Source organism: Pelobates fuscus, chromosome 6 (assembly GCF_036172605.1).
Source record: "Pelobates fuscus isolate aPelFus1 chromosome 6, aPelFus1.pri, whole genome shotgun sequence".
In the NCBI taxonomy this organism is placed as follows: domain Eukaryota; kingdom Metazoa; phylum Chordata; class Amphibia; order Anura; family Pelobatidae; genus Pelobates; species Pelobates fuscus.
In genome coordinates this window covers 65204618-65227605 of record NC_086322.1, presented here as the reverse complement: position 1 = coordinate 65227605, position 22988 = coordinate 65204618, and positions in this window count along the sequence as shown.

Below are 22988 nucleotides of genomic sequence, written 5' to 3'. Positions count from 1 at the left end.
ATGACTAATCCCCTCCACTCTGTTATCGTAGGGGTCATCTAATTTCCTTTGGGCTCAAGGCCAAAGTGTCTTGGGAACCTAGACACACCCCTGGTCTTGCAGAGATCCTCAGTTTTATGGGATACCAAAAAATGTACTTTCTGGCTGAATGAAAGTAGTAATAGTCAAATTAATGAGACTAATATGTTTGATCAGGTTGCGAAAATGAAAGCGTACATGAGAATGAAAAAAATGTAGAATACAGAAACAGAATACAAATCTTGTATTGTTATAACAGTGGAACACACACACAATCTGTGAAATTAAAAAATAAAAAAATAAAAAATATATGTATGTAAGTAAATTAAGATAAAATATGGTGTTTCTCTCCCCCCCCCCCCCCCCCACAGTTTTTTAAAGATATTTTATTTTTATTCATACTTGGTGTTGTCTTATGTTTACATATAATGTATCAGACGGAAGCCCTATCTTTCCATTAAAAACTTATATAATATATATGGTGAAAGTGTTAAAGCACTATAGAATTAACAGATAACAAATGTGTCAAAGAGGCCTCAGATCACAAACGCAATGACTCTCTGAAAGTCTTGGTCAAAAAGGGCTAGAACTAGAATAATTGAAATGTATCTTTCCTAGTTAAATACTTTGATATATTCATTATTACCAATCATATGTTCAAGTTGCCAAAGTCTATAACTCAGCACAGAATAGCAGGTCTGTTTCTTGGACTGAAATAGCGAGAGTGAGACTGTCTATATTAATTCTATTTATTTCATGAACTTGTTTGGTATCGCGTCCTGTGGGATACCCATAAAAAGCTTGGCGGAGTGTGTTTACAATCCCAGTAGGTTAAAAATAGACTATTAGTTTATTTTTGGCACTCATTCTATTTTATCATCCAAACAAACCATATTTCACTTTAACTAGATGTGTAGCTTCACATCTCCATCTATTTATCATCATTTATACCATACACTTGGACAGCATTTACTATTTTTTTATGCATTTATCATTACACATATTGTTGTATCATGGCTCCAGTGATAACAATAAACATATTCTTATGTATTAAGGCCATTATTAGTTTGCCAGAACAATATATCATTCCAATTTACAAGAATATAATTCATAATTTCAATAGAAACCACTCCATCTCTGCATTATTAACTTATTTTTCACTCTCCTCCAATCTGTTCTCCTCTCCATTCCGGGTTCTTCTCAATCCTGATGACCCTATCCTCTTGACATCCAACTTTCTCTCTCCATATTATTGGCCCATACTTTCCTACTGAATACTAGAAACTATAGATACGGTTGACAACATAACCACCAAACTTAGCTTTATACACCGTGTTGCTAAGTTTCGCTTTAAAGAGCACCTTTAATTACTGGACACAGGCCAAGAGCTCAAGCGCTACCATGTTAGATCATAGGTGTTAACATAGGAATATTCTTTTCCTAGTAATCTGCCCTATCTCCCTTTATCCCCTCGTTAGCCTTCAGAGAAATATTAGACGTATTAAATCTTTCCGAGATTATAAGCCATGCTTTATTTGGCAATGGTTAAGACCGAGAAAGCGATACATAGTTGTTGCCATACTGTTGGTTTGGCAAAATAGGTAACTAATGGAGGTCAATTGAATATGGTATATGTTTTTTTTAAGGAACCTGAGAATATCATTGGAATTACTGTTTCCTATAAATACTGCCAGAATGTAAATATTGTCTGTAGAACCCCCTGGCGTGTAGAAGGGAAGGAAAGGAGTATAAGAAGTGCCCTCAATAGCATTGATTGTCCTGATGCCAAGTAGCAAACCGATTCTAGAACATCCTTCATTAACAGATTAGATAGGGATCCCTTGGTGTTGTTACACTATACCTCAATGCAAGGAGTAGGAAGCTTGAGCTATTTAGAAGTTGGTTGTGGATGGATGGAAACCAGTTTGATTTCAACCCCAAAATTCACTCCAACCTTTGAATTGTGATAGACTTCCTATACTTATAGGCAGAGTAGTGATGTATTGCAATCACCACTTTTGAACAAAAGCCATGGCTCTTCAAACAGCCATAATCTACTGTCACTCAGATAATGTCTAAGTGTGACTACAGAAAAGGAGAGCGTGAACTGTCCAAAAAAAAAAACACATTTAAAGGTGTGGATTAGTAGTTCCCCTATTAGAGCCGCTTACTGGAGAAACGCGCATCAGGGCTCAACTTAATACACCCGACCTGTCTTTACCACTTGACCTCTCTACTATTGGCATCACGATCCTGCTTCCTCATCATTATATATTTATATTCTTTATCTAGTAGATTGAAGTAGACAGTAGCAGGGAAGGTGAAGATCTTTTCTTAATTCAGCGCAAGATAGCAGTTACTCAGACGCTTGGGGGCCCCCAAAGGCACCGATTCAGGGATTTAAATTCGGGGATTTAAATCTTTACTCAGACGCTAGTTGCCCCCAAAAGCCCAGATTCAGGGATTTAAATCTTTACTCAGACCCTAGGTGCCCCAGAAGGCACATATTCAGGGATTTAAATTTTTACTCAAATGCTAGGTGCCCCTGAAGGCACAGATTCAGGGATTTAAATCTTTACTCAGACCCTAGGTGCCCCCGAAGGCACATATTCATGGATTTAAATCTTTACTCAGACCCTAGGTGCCCCCGAAGGCACATCTTCAGGGATTTAAATCTTTACTGAGACGCTAGCTGACCCCGCAGGCACAGATTCAGGGATTTAAATTTTTACTCAGATGCTAGGTGCCCCCAAAGGCACAGATTCAGGGATTTAAATCTGAATTAGCAGTTACTAGGACGTCACCTATTACAGCTTATAATTTCTAGACATTTAGGTGCCCTAGAAGGCACAGCTTTTTAGTGCTTACCTAGCAGATATTTGTACTTTTAGTCTAAGCGTTGCTCTCTTTTTCACTCAAATGTTTGAATTATTCTATATGACATTCTAATTGATAAGCTGCAGTTCCTCTCTTATATTTTTCCTTCACCCTTTCATTGCTCCCATTTTTTTACTTCTTTATATTCGCTTTTCTGTATATAGATTTTCTGTTGTCTCATTTGGATAATTGGAGGATTTTGTCCATCTATCTACACAATGTTTAGGCCATTTTCCTCCCTGATTTAAAGGAACACTGTAGAGTCAAGAACACAAACATGTATTCCTGACCCTATAGTGTTAAAACCACCATCTAGCCCCCCTGGGCCCCTCATGCCTCCATAAACATATCACAATCTTACTTGTATTCAAGCCTGAAGCTGTGGATCTGCATGCTGTTTGCTTCAGAAAAACAAGCAGTCTGCTGACATCATCAGAAGTCCAATCCAATCACAGTGCTTCTTCATAGGATTTGCTGAGACTGCAAATTATAGGATTTGCTGAGACTGACAAGGAGGCAGATCAGTAGCAGAGCCAGCATGATTCAAACACAGCCCTGGTCAATCAGCATCTCCTCATAGAGATGAATTGAATCAATGAATCTCTATGAGGAAAGTTCAGTGTCTGCATGCAGAGGGAGGAGATACTGAATGTTTGGATGCATTTTAGGCAGCCATGACCCAGGAATGATCTCTAACAGACATCTGAGGAGTGGCCAGTGAAGTTATCACTAGGCTGTAATGTAAACACTGCACTTTCTCTGAAAATACAGTGTTTGCAGCAGAAAACCTGAAGGTAATGATTCTACCCACCAGAACAAATCCAATAAGCTGTAGTTGTTCTGGTGACTATAGTGTCCCTTTAAGGTTTCTTATACATTTATTGCTTTGCTAAACACTGATACTTTTCAGCTGTACCTCTCTCTGTTACAGTTCATTACATTGTTCCAATACTTTCTATTTAGGGACTTAGATACATTGTTATTACTCAGTACTAACAACATATCACGTGACTAGCAATTTTGACACTAGTGCAAGCATAAGCAACCTTTGGCACTCTAGATGTTTTGGACTACACCTTCCATGATGCATGTTGCCTATCCCTGCACTAGTGTCTTGATATATCATTTGCAGTGGTCTTTGCCTGACTAACTTCATCACTGTGATCAGTCTATTCTATACAGCATTTCTTCGAGCGAATTGTTTGCATATTTCCCTTTCCCCGTTTCGCTAATTTTTAGGTAATTTTGTACTTTTTAATCATAACTAATAAAGGTTAATTTTTAATCGTGATCCGCACCTCTACATTTGTTCAATTGGGACAGTTCACTCTCTCCTTTCCTGTAGTTACAATTTTCTGTTAAGGGTTATCCCCTTCTGACTGTCCTTGATCGTGTTTAGATAGACATTTAAGAAAAAAAGTAGGAAGCTAATGCTAAGTGTAGTCTGAGTGTGAGTATGGTAGTCTGAGTGTGGGTAATGTAGTCTGAGTGTGAGTGAGGTAGTCTGAGTGTGGTTAAGGTAGTCTGAGTGTGGGTAAGGCAGTCTCAGTGTGGGTAAGGCAGTCTGAGTGTGGGTAAGGTAGTCTGAGTGTGAGTAAGGAAGTCTGAGTGTGAGTAAGGAAGTCTGAGTGTGGGTAAGGTAGTCAGAGTGTGAGTAAGGTAGTCTCAGTGTGGGTAAGATAGTCTCAGTGTGGGTAAGGTAGTCTCAGTGTGGGTAAGGTAGTCTCAGTGTGGGTAAGGTAGTCTCAGTGTGGGTAAGGTATTCTGAGTGTGAGTAAGGTAGTCTGAGTGTGAGTAAGGTAGTCTGAGTGTGGGTAAGGTAGTCTCAGTGTGGGTAAGGTATTCTGAGTGTGGGTAAGGTAGTCTCAGTGTGGGTAAGTTAATCTGAGTGTGGGTAAGTTAATCTGAGTGTGGTAAGTTAATCTGAGTGTGAGTAAGGTAGTCTCAGTGTGGGTAAGTTAATCTGAGTGTGGGTAAGGTAGTCTCAGTGTGAGTAAGGTAGTCTCAGTGTGGGTAAGGTATTCTGAGTGTGAGTAAGGTAGTCTGAGTGTGGGTAAGGTAGTCTGAGTGTGGGTAAGGTAGTCTGAGTGTGGGTAAGGTAGTCTCAGTGTGGGTAAGGTATTCTGAGTGTGGGTAAGGTAGTCTCAGTGTGAGTAAGGTAGTCTGAGTGTGAGTAAGGCAGTCTGAGTGTGAGTAAGGTAGTCTGAGTGTGGGTAAGGTAGTGTGAGTAAGGTAGTCTCAGTGTGGGTAAGGTAGTCTCAGTGTGGGTAAGGTATTCTGAGTGTGAGTAAGGTAGTTTGAGTGTGGGTAATGTAGTCTGAGTGTGAGTGAGGTAGTCTGAGTGTGGTTAAGGTAGTCTGAGTGTGGGTAAGGCAGTCTCAGTGTGGGTAAGGCAGTCTGAGTGTGGGTAAGGTAGTCTGAGTGTGAGTAAGGAAGTCTGAGTGTGGGTAAGGTAGTCAGACTGTGAGTAAGGTAGTCTCAGTGTGGGTAAGATAGTCTCAGTGTGGGTAAGGTAGTCTCAGTGTGGGTAAGGTAGTCTCAGTGTGGGTAAGGTAGTCTCAGTGTGGGTAAGGTATTCTGAGTGTGAGTAAGGTAGTCTGAGTGTGAGTAAGGTAGTCTGAGTGTGGGTAAGGTAGTCTCAGTGTGGGTAAGGTATTCTGAGTGTGGGTAAGGTAGTCTCAGTGTGGGTAAGTTAATCTGAGTGTAGGTAAATTAATCTGAGTGTGGGTAAGTTAATCTGAGTGTGAGTAAGGTAGTCTCAGTGTGGGTAAGTTAATCTGAGTGTGGGTAAGGTAGTCTCAGTGTGAGTAAGGTAGTCTCAGTGTGGGTAAGGTATTCTGAGTGTGAGTAAGGTAGTCTGAGTGTGGGTAAGGTAGTCTGAGTGTGGGTAAGGTAGTCTCAGTGTGGGTAAGGTATTCTGAGTGTGGGTAAGGTAGTCTCAGTGTGGGTAAATTAATCTGAGTGTGGGTAAGTTAATCTGAGTGTGGGTAAGTTAATCTGAGTGTGGGTAAGTTAATCTGAGTGTGGGTAAGGTAGTCTCAGTATGAGTAAGGTAGTCTCAGTGTGGGTAAGTTAATCTGAGTGTGGGTAAGGTAGTCTCAGTGTGAGTAAGGTAGTCTCAGTGTGGGTAAGGTATTCTGAGTGTGAGTAAGGTAGTCTGAGTGTGAGTAAGGTAGTCTGAGTGTGAGTAAGATAGTCTGAGTGTGGGTAAGGTAGTCTGAGTGTGGGTAAGGTAGTGTGAGTAAGGTAGTCTCAGTGTGGGTAAGGTAGTCTCAGTGTGGGTAAGGTATTCTGAGTGTGAGTAAGGTAGTCTGAGTGTGGGTAAGGTAGTCTCAGTGTGGGTAAATTAATCTGAGTGTGGGTAAGTTAATCTGAGTGTGGGTAAGTTAATCTGAGTGTGAGTAAGGTAGTCTCAGTGTGAGTAAGGTAGTCTCAGTGTGGGTGTCAGGATCGGGTCAGGGATCCAACACGCAGAGTACAAAGAGTAGCAGATACGTATACCGGACCTTAGAATGGCCGGACTTAACGTAAAACTACGTATAGAATGGTCAGAGACAAGCCGAGGTCGAGGGAACGAGAAGACAGGTAAGCGAGAGACAAGCCGGGTCAAGGATAACAGAAAGACAGGAGAGTAAATACCAAAGCCGGGTCAGAACCAAAAGACAAGAAAATAACAGAGCACTGTGTGACTAGGCAGACTAGAACCACGACAGGGCAATGAGTAAATGAGAGAGCCACTGTTAAGTATCCTGGTTAGGGAGAGAAGACACGCCTCCGGCGAGTCCTGATTCGTTGTCAGGATCGGGTCAGGGATCCAACACGCAGAGTACAAAGAGTAGCAGATACGTATACCGGTCCTTAGAATGGCCGGACTTAACGTATAACTACGATAGAATGGTCAGAGACAAGCCGAGGTCGAGGGAACGAGAAGACAGGTAAGCGAGAGACAAGCCGGGTCAAGGATAACAGAAAGACAGGAGAGTAAATATCAAAACCGGGTCGGAACCAAAAGACAAGAGAATAACAAAGCACTGTGTGACTAGGCGGACTAGAACCACGACAGGGCAATGAGTGAATGAGATAGCCACTGTTAAGTATGCTGGTTAGGGAGAGAAGACACGCCTCCGGCGAGTCCTGATTCGTCTCCACTGATTTGAGTGACAGGGTGTTCCGGGTTGGCGTCATGACGTCGGCCTCTGAGCCTCCTGCTATAAAAGGAAGTGGATCCCTCGCGGCCGGCGTTAGCAAGACCGGGTGAACCGCGAGGAACCGAAGAGACATGCCGTCCGGACGGATAAACTTCTAAGTCTCTACCTCTCTTAGAGGTAGAGGCTTCAGGTACCCTGACAGTACCCCCCCTCTCAGATACGCCCACCGGGCGGAAGGAGCCGGGGCGAGATGGAAAGCGAGAGTGAAATGCCCTGCGAAGGTGAGGAGCATGAACATCCTCTTGTGGTACCCAACTCCTCTCCTCAGGACCATAACCCCTCCAGTTAACCAAATATTGTACTCTCCCCCGGGAGACACGAGAATCAATAATGGAGTTGACCTCATACTCCTCCTGACCCTCCACCTGAACAGGGCGCGGAGGGGCGATTGTGGAGGAGAATCTGTTACAGATTAGAGGTTTCAGCAATGACACGTGAAAGGAGTTTGGGATGCGTAAAGCGGCTGGGAGAGCTAGACGATACGCCACTGGATTAATTCGAGTCAAGATCCTGTAGGGACCAATATAACGAGGAGCGAATTTCATGGAAGGAACTTTAAGGCGAATATTCCTAGTACTCAACCAAACTCTATCGCCTGGAACAAAATTCGGAGCCGCCCTTCTACGTTTGTCAGCATGTTTCTTAACCAGCATAGAATTGTGTAGAAGAATCTGTCGAGTCTGATCCCACAACTTCCTCAAATTGGCCACATGGACATCAACCGACGGCACTCCTTGGGAAGGAGAAACCGAGGGAAGAATAGATGGGTGAAAGCCATAGTTCATGAAGAAGGGGCTTGAATGCGTAGAGTCACAAACGAGATTGTTGTGCGCAAACTCCGCCCAAGGAATCAAACCGACCCAATCGTCCTGGTGTTCGGAAACAAAACAACGTAGGTATTGCTCAATCTTCTGGTTGGTACGCTCGGCAGCTCCGTTAGACTGAGGATGATAGGCGGAGGAAAAATTCAATTTGATGCCTAATTGAGAACAGAATGATCTCCAGAATCGTGAAACAAATTGGGAACCTCTATCAGAAGTGATCTCCGAGGGAATCCCATGCAAGCGAAAAATTTCTTTAGCAAAAATTTCCGCCAATTCAGGAGAAGTCGGGAGTTTAGGCAATGGTACGAAATGTGCCATCTTGGTAAACCTATCGACTACGGTGAGGATAACAGTGTGCTTTTTAGAAACAGGCAAATCCACAATAAAGTCCATTGCCACACAGGACCAAGGTTTGCCAGGAATTTCCAGAGGCTGCAGGAGACCACAAGGAAGCGAATGCGGTAATTTAGTTTTAGTACAGACCACACATACTCCGATAAAATCCTTAATATCTTTCCGTAGCGAAGGCCACCAGAAATCTTTGGAGATCAAAGAATACGTCTTGCGAACACCCGGATGACCGGCCACCTTACTCTCGTGAAAACACTGTAAGAGCTCCAATTGGAGTTCAGGAGGAACGAAAAGTCTGGAAGCCGGAGTCAGTCTAGGTGCCAGATGCTGCAAGCTCCTTATCTGATCAAGTAGCGGAGAATGGACTTTGAGAGTAGTGTTAGCAATAATGTTACACTTGGGTACTATAGAGGACAAAACCGGCTCAGATACGGCAGCAGGTTCATACTGGCGAGATAAGGCGTCGGCTTTAGAATTCTTAGAACCAGGCCTATATGTGAGTACGTAGTTGAAGTGAGTGAGAAATATGGACCAACGAGCCTGTCTAGATGAGCCTCGTTTAGCCTCTCCAATATAGGATAAGTTTTTATGATCTGTCAAAATAGTAACAGGATGCAAAGTACCTTCCAATAAATGTCTCCACTCCTTCAAGGCCATTATAACCGCTAGTAGTTCTCTGTCACCAATGTCATATCTGCTTTCAGTACCTGACAACTTTTTGGAAAAGTATCCACAAGGATGTAATGGTTTATCTACACCCAACCTTTGGGACAGAACAGCACCTATACCTGTCTCAGAAGCGTCAACTTCGAGTAGGAAAGGTAGTGTAGTATCAGGGTGAACTAAAATTGGTGCGGAAGCAAACAGCTCCTTGAGTGTCTTAAAAGCCAGAAGTGCTTCAGTAGACCAATTCTTAGTGTCAGCCCCTTGTTTGGTCATATAGGTGATGGGAGCAATGATAGAGGAGTATCCCTTAATGAAACGTCTGTAGTAATTGGAGAAACCAATAAATCTCTGGATAGCCTTGAGACCCTTAGGTAAAGGCCAATCTAATATGGATTGGAGCTTCTCCGGGTCCATTTCAAACCCTTCCCCAGAAATCACATAACCAAGAAAGGTAGTTTGTGATTGGTCAAAGCTGCATTTCTCTAGTTTGCAGTATAAGCCATGCTGAAGGAGTTTGTGTAAAACCCTTCTGACTTGTCCGTGGTGAGTCTCAATATCCCTGGAATGTATAAGTATATCATCAAGGTATACAATCACACAGTCATCTTGAAACTCCCTAAGAACCTCATTAATAAGGTCCTGAAATACCGCCGGGGCATTGCAGAGACCAAAAGGCATTACAGTATACTCATAGTGCCCATATCGAGTATTGAATGCAGTTTTCCACTCGTCACCGTCGTGAATTCTCACCAAATTATAAGCACCTCTAAGGTCTAACTTAGTGAAAATTTTAGAACTTTTTAATCGATCAAAAAGCTCGGTGATCAAGGGAATCGGATATACATTTCTGATGGTTATCTTGTTAAGACCTCGGTAGTCAATGCAGGGTCTTAAAGAACCATCCTTCTTTTTAACAAAAAAAAATCCAGCCCCAGCAGGAGAGGAGGATCTTCTAATGAACCCCTTGTCTAGGTTCTCACGAATATACTCCTCTAGAACTAAGTTTTCATTCGTAGACAAAGGATATACATGACCCCTGGGGGGCATGGTACCAGAAAGTAAATTAATTTTGCAATCAAAAGGCCTATGTGGTGGTAAGGTATCAGCCTTTCCTTTGTCAAATACTGCCTTTAAATCTTGATACAGGGACGGTATCTGTACCTTGGTAGAGTCGGTAGCGTTATTAAGTGAGTTGACACTACAAAGAGGTGACACTTTCTTTAAACAATTCTCTTGACAATCCTGACCCCACGAAACTATCTCCCCTGATCTCCAATCTATAACGGGGTTATGTCTCTTAAGCCAGGAGTATCCCAGGACTATGGGAACAGAAGGAGATGAAATGAGTAGTAGGGATATCTCCTCCTTGTGTAGAATACCAGTAGTTAAGTAAAGAGGTATGGTCTCCCGGAAAATCACAGGCTCAACTAAAGGTCTACCATCAATGGCTTCAACAGCCAAGGGTGTCTTCCTTAACTGGGATGGGATAGTGTGTTTGGTGAGAAACTCTTGGTCGATAAAACTCTCAGCAGCGCCGGAGTCTATCAATGCCATAGTCTCTAAAGTTCCCTTCTCCCAAGTTAAAGAGACCGGTAATAGGAGTCTATGTTCTTTGTAGTTATGAGTAGAGGACAAAATCGAAACACCCAAGGTCTGTCCTCTAGAGAAACTTAGGTGCGAGCGTTTCCCGGACGACTGGGACAGCTCAAACGTACATGACCTCTGGACCCACAATACATACACAGTCCCTCCCTTCTCCTGTACTGTCTCTCCTCCTCTGATAGACGAGTAAGGCCTAACTGCATAGGTTCTGAAACCTGTGGATTTTTGGTTTCAGAAATTTGAAATGATGGTGCTAGTGTAAAGGAAGATTTACCGGTTCTATCTCGAGTATTTTGTCTCTCCCTTAGACGTTCGTCAATACGAGAGATAAAGGAAATTAAGTCCTCCAGATTCTCGGGAAGCTCTCTTGTAGCTAACTCATCAAGTATTACATCAGATAATCCATTTAAGAATACGTCTATATAGGCCTGTTCATTCCATTTTACCTCTGCCGCCAAAGACCTGAACTCTAGTGCGTAATCCACAAGTGTTTGGTTGTCTTGTCTAAGGCGCAACAGTAATCTGGCTGCATTGACCCTCCTGCCAGGGGGATCAAAAGTTCTTCTAAAAGCAGCTACAAAGGCATTATAGTTATAGACTAATGGATTATCATTCTCCCACAACGGATTAGCCCATCTCAGAGCTTTCTCAATGAGTAAGGTAACAATAAATCCCACTTTTGCCCTATCAGTAGGGTATGAACGAGGCTGTAGTTCGAAATGAATACTAATCTGGTTCAAAAAGCCACGACACCTTTCAGGGGAACCAGCATAACGTACAGGTGGGGTAACTCGGGAAGAAGCACCTACAGTAGCTACCTCTAGCCCTGAACCCACAGAAGAAGCAGACATATTACGCATCTCTTCAGGTGGATTAATAGGACGAGACAGCAGCGCCTGTAGTGCTAGAGCCATCTGATCCATCCTATGATCCATGGCGTCAAACCTAGGATCAGGAGAACCAAGCTGACAATTTGTACCTGCAGGATCCATGGCCCTGTCGTAATGTCAGGATCGGGTCAGGGATCCAACACGCAGAGTACAAAGAGTAGCAGATACGTATACCGGTCCTTAGAATGGCCGGACTTAACGTATAACTACGATAGAATGGTCAGAGACAAGCCGAGGTCGAGGGAACGAGAAGACAGGTAAGCGAGAGACAAGCCGGGTCAAGGATAACAGAAAGACAGGAGAGTAAATATCAAAACCGGGTCGGAACCAAAAGACAAGAGAATAACAAAGCACTGTGTGACTAGGCGGACTAGAACCACGACAGGGCAATGAGTGAATGAGATAGCCACTGTTAAGTATGCTGGTTAGGGAGAGAAGACACGCCTCCGGCGAGTCCTGATTCGTCTCCACTGATTTGTGTGACAGGGTGTTCCGGGTTGGCGTCATGACGTCGGCCTCTGAGCCTCCTGCTATAAAAGGAAGTGGATCCCTCGCGGCCGGCGTTAGCAAGACCGGGTGAACCGCGAGGAACCGAAGAGACATGCCGTCCGGACGGATAAACTTCTAAGTCTCTACCTCTCTTAGAGGTAGAGGCTTCAGGTACCCTGACATTCGTCTCCACAGATTTGAGTGACAGGGCGTTCCGGGTTGGCGTCATGACGTCGGCCTCCGGGCCTCCTGCTATAAAAGGAAGTGACTCCCTCGCGGCCGGCGTTTACAAGACCGGGTGAACCGCGAGGAACCGAGGAGACATGCCGTCCGGACGGATAAACTTCTAAGTCTCTACCTCTCTCAGAGGTAGAGGCTTCAGGTACCCTGACAGTGGGTAAGGTATTCTGAGTGTGAGTAAGGTAGTCTGAGTGTGGGTAAGGTAGTCTGAGTGTGGGTAAGGTAGTCTCAGTGTGGGTAAGGTATTCTGAGTGTGGGTAAGGTAGTCTCAGTGTGGGTAAATTAATCTGAGTGTGGGTAAGTTAATCTGAGTGTGGGTAAGTTAATCTGAGTGTGGGTAAGTTAATCTGAGTGTGGGTAAGTTAATCTGAGTGTGGGTAAGTAAATCTGAGTGTGGGTAAGGTAGTCTCAGTGTGAGTAAGGTAGTCTCAGTGTGGGTAAGGTATTCTGAGTGTGAGTAAGGTAGTCTCAGTGTGGGTAAGTTAATCTGAGTGTGAGTAAGGTAGTCTCAGTGTGAGTAAGGTAGTCTCAGTGTGGGTAAGGTATTCTGAGTGTGAGTAAGGTAGTCTGAGTGTGGGTAAGGTAGTCTGAGTGTGGGTAAGGTAGTCTCAGTGTGGGTAAGGTATTCTGAGTGTGGGTAAGGTAGTCTCAGTGTGGGTAAATTAATCTGAGTGTGGGTAAGTTAATCTGAGTGTGGGTAAGTTAATCTGAGTGTGGGTAAGTTAATCTGAGTGTGGGTAAGTTAATCTGAGTGTGGGTAAGTAAATCTGAGTGTGGGTAAGGTAGTCTCAGTGTGAGTAAGGTAGTCTCAGTGTGGGTAAGGTATTCTGAGTGTGAGTAAGGTAGTCTCAGTGTGAGTAAGGTAGTCTGAGTGTGGGTAAGGTAATCTGAGTGTGAGTAAGGTAGTCTGAGTGTGAGTAAGGTAGTCTCAGTGTGAGTAAGGTAGTCTCAGTGTGGGTAAGGTATTCTGAGTGTGGGTAAGTTAATCTGAGTGTGGGTAAGGTAGTCTGAGTTTGAGTAAGATAGTGTGAGTAAGGTATTCTGAGTGTGGGTAAGGTATTCTGAGTGTGGGTAAGATAATCTGAGTGTGGGTAAGGTAGTCTGAGTGTGAGTAAGGTAGTCTGAGTGTGGGTAAGGTAATCTGAGTGTGAGTAAGGTAGTCTGAGTGTGAGTAAGGTAGTCTCAGTGTGAGTAAGGTAGTCTCAGTGTGGGTAAGGTATTCTGAGTGTGGGTAAGTTAATCTGAGTGTGGGTAAGGTAGTCTGAGTGTGAGTAAGGTAGTCTGAGTGTGGGTAAGGTATTCTGAGTGTGGGTAAGGTATTCTGAGTGTGGGTAAGTTAATCTGAGTGTGGGTAAGGTAGTCTGAGTGTGAGTAAGGTAGTCTGAGTGTGGGTAAGGAAGTCTGAGTGTGAGTAAGGTAGTCTGAGTGTGAGTAAGGTAGTCTCAGTGTGAGTAAGGTAATCTGAGTGTGAGTAAGGTAGTCTGAGTGTGAGTAAGGTAGTTTCAGTGTGGGTAAGGTATTCTGAGTGTGAGTAAGGTAGTCTGAGTGTGAGTAAGGTAATCTGAGTGTGAGTAAGGTAATCTGAGTGTGAGTAAGGTAGTCTGAGTGTGAGTAAGGTAGTCTGAGTGTGAGTAAGGTACTGTTCTCTGGGAAACTTGTATTCCGGGAAGAGTCACCATTAACCATGATCTTGCAAAAGAAGACAGATCAACCTTTAAATCTAATTATGTTTATTTTTAATAGTCATTAGTGTCATTTCTGACATTAAGAAATTAGCAGCAACTCTGACTGTGGGTTGTGTCTTTGGTGACATCCGCTTATCACGGATACCGTGTATGCACCAAACATCTGTATACTAAGCAATAGTCAAAGACAAGACACAATAATATATTCTATTTGTTTATGCGCAAACATTTCTATTTATTGTACATGTACATTCATTTTCCAATATTAAATATAAAAATAACGTCTTTGTGCAGACAAAATCCTGTCTACATATACAGTTACTCTTCTACTTTTATATAAAGAAATAAAATAAAAGTTATATTTTCTCATATTGCATTTTATTAGTTGAGAAACAGACAGGGGAACTTTTGTTCACATTCATGATAAGTAAATATTTGTGACGAGCATAGGATTATGACAGTATGTTTGGAGACTATATATGTAATGTCCACCACTGATTAAAAAAACATACTACCTATGATCTTCAATAGATTGTGTTTGATATATAGGACCATGTTTCAACATATGGGAATAATCTGTTCCAGTAGTTAGAAAACATTATTGTATTTTATAACATACATTTCTGATTGCATTAGTGTTTCATGATTTTTATACTTGCGTATTTCTTTTGTTGTTTTTTTTAACTACTTAAATTCAAATTATTGTATATTTTCCTCAACTTTGAGCTGTCATGCTGTTTGTCCTAAATTATTTTTTATTGTGGGATTTTTTTTTTTATTGAGTGCTAAAAGAATGACCTTACACCATACAGCATGGATAAACTGATTAATAAAGTACATGCAAACGTGTTTTTGTTTAATATTACCCATGTAAAGTTAATTCATTAATTAATTGGTGTTTATTGATCAAATTCAAATTGAACATATTTTGAAAGTGGAAAAGTTGATCAATTTAAGATTCATACTGAACATGATTAAATGATACATTGAGACATAGAAGATGCCTGTGGTATTTTGGAATTTTGCTTATTAGAATTGGCCATTAATGGTTTGTTTGGGGTATCTTCTCTTTATATAGCAATTATCTTTACCTTTCAGCCTATTTCCTAAGCTAACCCCTAAATTTAAATTCTCACTGTATTCCCTAATAATAAATAGTACCGCATCATACTATTTCCTTACCCCAACTTTATTACCTGAACCTGACTTCTCCCCTCCCCCCCATGTAGCGCACATGTTGCCATTTGGCATATATTTCAGTTCAAGCAGCAATATAAATAGTGATGTATTTAGCACCATGAGTATTGAATACAGTAAAACGTGACATTTTTGTCCAAGTTAATTTTGCGATATTAATTTGAACAGTAAAATATGTCAGTCCTGAAACATTTGAAATTAATTTTTACAGGTGTGTAATCCACAGGTCCGAAATGAATAAAGGATATCAGGTATGAGACACCGTTCATATTGGGCGTCTCTTATGTGCATATCTGCCTACACCGCTAGTGTACTTAGAGCCTTTATCTCAGTCACTTCCCCACTTTTGTTTCCCCCGCAGAACAGCTCATTTTCTGAATCATGGATAAATCCTGCTCACATGAGAGTCTCAGGTGTCAGTTGATACCTTGGGCTCCCCTCTTTTTGCTGGGGACACATTTAGTGGCCATACACTGACTGATGTGCTGTTTGCAGTGCTGAAAGTGAGCCCTGCCTACAGCCCTTTAAATGGGGATTTAAATTCCAATGGCTTTAACATGGTGTGAGTAGAATTGAATATCTGATTACACTGGGGTGACACAGGTATCAATCAATACCTGGGGCTCTCCCCTGTTAGCTCGGAGCCATATATAGACTGAGTTACAAGCTATTTGCAGAGGTAAAGTGAGCTCTGCATACAACCCCTTAAATATGGATTTAAATCCCCCACTTGAAAATCTGTCTTGAGCAGGGTTAAATCCATGCTCATCTTATCACACGATACCTGCGACTCCCCTCTATCAGCTGGGTCTACATTTAGTGGTCCCAGACTGACCGGTGAACTGTATGCAGTAGTAAATTGCATATAGCCATTTCAATCCATTGAACTCACTGTGTTTTCATCACACACAGTGACGTCTAAGGAACATGGCCTAGGTCTGAAGACGCTGACAGGTCTCTCTCTTGGCCCCTTATGATTGTAATCAGTGTTGTGGTTTGCCAGCTGCCCAGCATGCTGGAGGTTCAGCATTTCAGGAAGATCTCCTTGTCATGCTGAAAACGGCCAGTAGATGGTGCTCACAGACCTCTCCTTATTGTTTTAGCTTGGAAATCCATATGCATATCAGTAATGATATTAGCCAAAGGTTAGTGTTAGGTGTAGGATTAGGGTTAGTTTAGGGTATGGGATAATGCTGTTTTAGGATTAAGAATAATATAGGGTTAAGGTTAGGAGTAATGTTAGGATAATTATATGGTTAGAGTTTGTGAAAGTATAGGGTTAGCATTAACAAAAAAAAAATCTTTTTAGATCCTAGAGATATGAGGTATTTAACACACCAGACTAATGTGTGAATCTACCCTGAATTATTTTATTTAGTTGCACTGGATGTGTTATAATATTATTATAATATTATTCCCCCCCATTTTTAACATTTTATAATGTTATGACACATAGCATATTAAAGGAAATTCCTTTCTGTTCTTTAAAAAAACAATATTTAATATGTACGGAGGCACTTAAAGAGAAATCCTCAAATTACTGTGGAACAAATAGCACAAATTCTAGGTTTTGTCTTGATTCATAAATTGGTCAATTGCCTCTGTCCGTACTGGGTAAATGCATTCCTGGACAAAATCTTTGCTGGCCTATTCAAGAATACATGTCTGTATAGGGAGAGTCACAGAAATGTTTCTAGGGTTGGTGTGGGGTGATTTTGAGCAATATGCACCTCTTATGTAGATATCCTGACATAAATAGGTGGGGGATTGATGGTTAAGTAAGGGGCAGAGGTCTGTGTGTTGGCTGCCAGGCACAGATCTATATATATGCATACTTGTAGTGATAAAGTGGATTGCCAGAAAAATATGTAATGTTCTGATGCCCTGCTTCATGAGTTTTATTTTTGAAACAAAATAGGGCATGAGAAACTGTTTGTTTTTTGTTTTTAACAAACAAACAAGTATTTACAAATCATAACTCCCTTATACGTGCGTATCAATCCCAGTTTAATTAAAGGGACATTATAGTCATCAGAACAACTACAGCTTATTGTATTTTTTCTGGGGAGTATTATTATTCCCTGCAGGCATTTTCATGCAAATACTGCCTTTTCAAAGAAAAGGCAGTGTTTACATTGCCCCTAGGGACACCTCCATTTGCCACTCCTCAGGTGGCCACTGGAGGTTCTTCCTGGGGCAGTGCTGCAGTATGCAGGACTGCCATTCAGCATCTCCGCGCTATGCATGGAGACACTGAATTTTCCTCATAAAGATGCATTGATTCAATGCATCTCTATGAGGATGTGCTGATTGGCCAAGCTGGCATTTGGCCCCGCCCCATCCTGTCTCCTTCCCGATTTCAGCCAATCCAATGTTTTCACTATGGGAAAGCATTGGATTGGCTAAAAATCATAATTTCTGATTGTCAGCGAGGAGGCAGATTGGGGGCAAGGCCAGCACAAGTGGTCCTGTGTGGCGCTGGAGAGAAGGTACATTTTATTACGTTTTAAGGGGGCTAAGAGGGGGGGAGTCATCTAAATGGTGGTTTTACTACTATCGGGTCAGAAATACATGTTTGTGTTCCTTACCATATATATTGTTCCTTTAACCCCTTAAGGACCAAACTTCTGGAATAAAAGGGAATCATGACATGTCACACATGTCATGTGTCCTTAAGGGGTTAAATAGCAAAATGGCACAACTCTGCAGATTATTTTGCTTGCCTCCCACAGGAGGGGGTCAATGTCTCATCCCAGGTGGGACTTCTGAGCAGGCAGAAAAATGAGCAAAGACAATATTGCAGTCTATAAGAGGGAACTGGTCCCTACTGAAAAGAAAGGACAGGTAAAGATGTAAAAGTGAATTTCAAATTTAAGGCCAGAGTAGCCAAACGCAAAGCATAGCAGATTTAGAAAATGTTTCCAGTGTGGCTATTACCTTAAATTTTAAATTCACTTTAAAATCTCACTCTAGTGAATTACCCTGATAGAGCTATAGCTCCAGGTTTTTCTACTATAGGCACATGTGCAGCCTAAGCATGTACTTCTTTCCAAAACACCTGAAAGAATAAAATTGGAGGTAATTAAAAAGCATCTCTACAGACAAGCAGGTTACTGGTAAAACATTGCTGCCTCTGTACACAACTACCAGGTGGTCCTCGTTTTGTGACATACCTGTTTTATGATGACTCGCACTCACAACCAGCTCTCTAGCGAGGTGGTAAGTGCAAGCCATCGTGGGAATTAGAGGGATTACCTGCTCTGCTGCGTTCGTCTATGTTCAGGGAAATTTCCAGATCAGGGAATCCCTCTAATCTATGCTCCAGGAAATTTATTCGAACATAGATGAACGCACCAGAGCAGGGAATCCCTCTAATCTATGCTCCAGGAAATTTCCCCGAACACAGACAAACGCACCAGAGCAGGGAATGCCTCTAATCTATGCTCCAGAAAATTTCCCCGAACATAGACGAACGCACCAGAGCAGGGAATCCCTCTAATCTATGCTCCAGGAAATTTCCCCGAACATAGACGAACGCACCAGAGCAGGGAATCCCTTAATTCCTCACTTACTGACCAATTGATTCTACAACCGGGTCTTGAGAACGGAACACGGTCGGTAAGTGAGGAGTACCTGTATACAAACATAACATTAAATTTGACTGACATTTTATATCAGTTGAAATATTCACTAATTTTGGCCTTTAGTTAACTAGATCTGGTTGCAGATGTCTGCAATGCTTGAAACAAAAATAGAAAATGACCTCACGCAGAATTGGGGAAATTACTAAACTGGCTAAATTGAATCTGGCAATATGTATCTGCAATGTGACTACCCAATACTTTATCCTCTAATTTGTTCGTGAAGAATTACTTATTTTGTTCATGTATGCTGCGGTCCCATGAAGTAACATTATATTGTGTACAGATTATCTGGGACAGTGATTTAAATTGAGATTTATTGAATAACCAAATTTGAATTAGATCACGATAGCCGGTAGTCCCAATGTTAGCTGCTAATTATCCTGACTATTTATTTTGCTTATTTCTATGTATTGCTTAAAGGAACACTATAGTCACCTAAATTACTTTAGCTAAATAAAGCCGTTTTAGTGTATAGATCATTCCCCTGCAATTTCACTGCTCAATTCACTGTCATTTAGGAGTTAAATAACTTTGTTTCTGTTTATGCAGCCCTAGCCACACCTCCCCTGGCTATGATTGACAGAGCCTGCATGAAAAAATAAATGGTTTCACTTTCAAACAGATGTAATTTACCTTAAATAATTGTATCTCAATCTCTAAATTGAACTTGGCGGCTCTTGCAGGCTCTAGCAAGCTATTAACATAGCGGAGGATAAGTAAATCTTAATTAAACAGAACTTGCAATAAAGAAAGCCTAAATAGGGCTCTCTTTACAGGAAGTGTTTATGGAAGGCTGTGCAAGTCACATGCAGGGAGGTGTGACTAGGGTTCATAAACAAAGGGATTTAACTCCTAAATGGCAGAGGATTGAGCAGTGAGACTGCAGGGGCATGTTCTATACACCAAAACCTCCCTGGCGGTATGATTATGTCAGGAATTTTGTACCAAAAGCGGTACCATTTTTTTGCATTTGAATTACCCGCCCAGTTCCGCCCCCATGAGCCTCTGCGGCTCACAGAGACGGAACCAGGAAGTCAGATGGAGGCATCCGCCGGCGCTCTCACCGGCAATCACAGCGCGGGGACATCGCTGGATCGCAAGGAGAAGTTAACCCCTTCAGGACGGAGTCAATAGTGCACGTTCTGATCAAAACAAAACGTAAACAAAAACTGGAATTTGCGCTATATGTCTGTTCACCCGTAGTTCCCCTCTTTCAAATTATATGCACCCACACTTATTATATATAATTTTGTTCAGGAGAAACAGGGCTTTAATCTATCATTAACTATTCATATATGGAACATCATTTATTATGAATAAAAGTAAAAAAAATGTGAGAAAATAAGATTTTGTTTTAAATTTGCATTTCCGTCTGACATTTTAACTGTGAATGTCATAATACTGTTAGGTTTTACTGCAAAAAAATGCACATATTTGTAATCAGCGATGTCTCACGAGTACAACAGTACCCCCCATTAACAGGTTTTATGTTGTTTTGGAAAGTTACAGGGTCAAATATAGAACATTCCATTTTCAAATTGAAATTTGCCAGATTGGTAATGTTACCTTTGAGACGGTGTGGTAGCCCAGGAATGAGAATTACCCCCATAATGGCATACAATTTGAAAAAGTAGACAAGCCAAGGTATTGAAAGTGGGGTATGTTTAGTCTTTTTTAGTAGCCACTTAGTCACAAACACTGGCCAAAGTTAGCGTTCATATTTGTTTTTGTGTGAAAAAAGCAAAAAACGAATATTTGGCCAGTGTTTGTGACTAAGTGGCTACTAAGAAAGACTGGACATACCCCACTTGCAAAACCTCGGGTTGTCTACTTTTGCAAATGGTATGCCATCATTAGGGTAATTCTCATTCCTGGGCTACCATACGCTCTCAAAGGCAACATAACCAATCTGGCAAATTTCAATGTGAAAAAAATGAAATGCAAGCCTTATATGTGACTCTCTAACTTTCCAAAACACCATAAAACCTGTACATGGGGGGTACTGTTATTCTCGGGAGACTCCACTAAACACAAATATTAGTGTTTTAAAACAGTAAAACATATTACAACAATAATATAGACCATAAAAGTGCAGTTCGCGGGGGGGCGGGGCCTGACCGGGGAGCTGAGCAGACACGCTTTCTGCGAGCTCCCGAGCCTGAGCCCGATTTTCGGCAACAAACTGAAGAAACCCTACCCGAATCGGATCCTCCAACACAGAAACCGGCACTATGCAAGCTGGGGCACTGAATGACACCTTCCGAACCGGTAAACAAGCTAAGATTCCGGGCCGGGAACTTGGAGCCTACAAAGCATGGTGGACGGGAGAGACGGCCGCTCTACCGACCCGCCAAATCAAGTGGCACCCGCAGCATCGGGCCTCTCAACTCCCCCCCCAGGACCAGAGGGGGTCATCCTGGTCCACACCAGCGTGTACCCGAAGCCTAAATTAAGCGCAAGGGGTAAGAACAGCAAAGAGCAAGCCTCGAGCACTCACAACTGGGAGCAGCAAGGAGAAGTCAGAAGGAGCGTGTCCAAAATGGCCGCCCGCCATGAATCACAGAGGGGAACCACGAGCGAGGATGTGCAGCCCTCCTCTATAGAGGCCCTCGACAGACTCTGCTTGGCCTTCTTCAAACTACAGCGCAGCAGGGGCATGCCCAGTCTTCAAGCGGCATGGGCGGTAGCCATGTGGATTCGACCGCTGACCCGCCGACGCTATTATGGCGCTCCACTGCAGGTACTCCAGGCGGGCGTTCGCCCACACAAGCACGGACAAGCGACTAGGACTGAGACAACCCACCCCAACTTGGGCACCTTAACTTCCTCACACGCCTGCGGTAAGGTGCAAGCCGCACCACCCGAAAGCCCCAAGCACACCCCCGACCAGATGACCAACAGGCGGCTACCTGGGACAGAAACAGCACAACAAGTGCCGCCGGCATCACCCGCCCGCCACACGGCCATTATCGCTAAAACTGACCCACAGGGAAGAGGAGCTCAGTCACCAACCATGCAACTAACTGGCAACCACCTCATACCGCAGCAGGGACCGAAGATGCCACAGCGGACCAGCACCTCCCCAGCACGAAACCACTCTCCCTGGCTATCCGGACACTACATGTCGGGCATAGGCTGAACTGTCCCCACAACCGGTCAGCCACATGGACTAGAGCCATATAAGCTCCCCAGTACCTTACCACCGGTGGCACTCATACTTTCCTTATATGATTGCCTTTTTTCCTCATGTTTCTTTTTTGATTTACATACTGCTTAATTTAACATAATACTGTTGCCTGGACTGCATTTAATCCTTAATCTCTGCTACTGTTAAATATAGCTTGTCTAGCTAGGCATATTTGCCCACTCATATGTGGAATACCATGGCACACATGTATAGTTTTAGGTTTAGCCATAACAAAAGATTTACAGTTAGATGTATATACCTAGCTTGTTCGCCACTGTATCAATCTGTGTGTAGTAACCTATAACATAAAAAAGCGCAAGTACTACCATCAACAGGTACACCTGTATTAGCTGAATGTTGCCACTAGCGTTGTACTACATTACTTGTACTACCTATATTGTCTCTAATCTAATTCACGCATGAACCAAACCTGTTTACATGATATACTCACATTACAACTGATGCTTTAACGTTAAACTCAGCCTGATAAAATATAAAAATTGTGCCAGCTAATCGTACACCCCGCATGTTAAGCATGGGAACTTCCTGAGGATTGCTTTTGGGGCACCTCAAGCTTACCTGTCTTATTTAAGTGCACTACAAAAATAAAGAATTTAAAAAAAAAAAAGTGCAGTTCGCTTATAAAAAATGCAAAAAACGTCACTTTTACTTAAAATATCATCGTTGTAATACAATTTACCAGTTTGAAACACGAATATTTGAGTTCAGCGAAGTCTCCCGAGTAAAACAGTACCCCCTGTGTACAGGTTTTATGGTGTCTTGGAGAGTTACAGGGTCAAATATAGTGCTTGCAAATTAAATTCTCTGCACTTTCTCCCTGTGTTGTCAGGCATGTCAATCAAATTTTAATTAATCAAATCACATAATTACGTTAAAAGATTATTTAAATATACATGTAGAATTTTAATATATATGCATTTATAGGTATTTAAATTCTACGTGTATACTAATGTAATCTTTTATGTAATTATATGTATTTATCTATATATATATATTTGCGGTTATTTGTATTTTATATATATATATAGATATATATAGAATGTCATTCTAAGTGTATTTTGTTACCGATATATATATATATATATATAT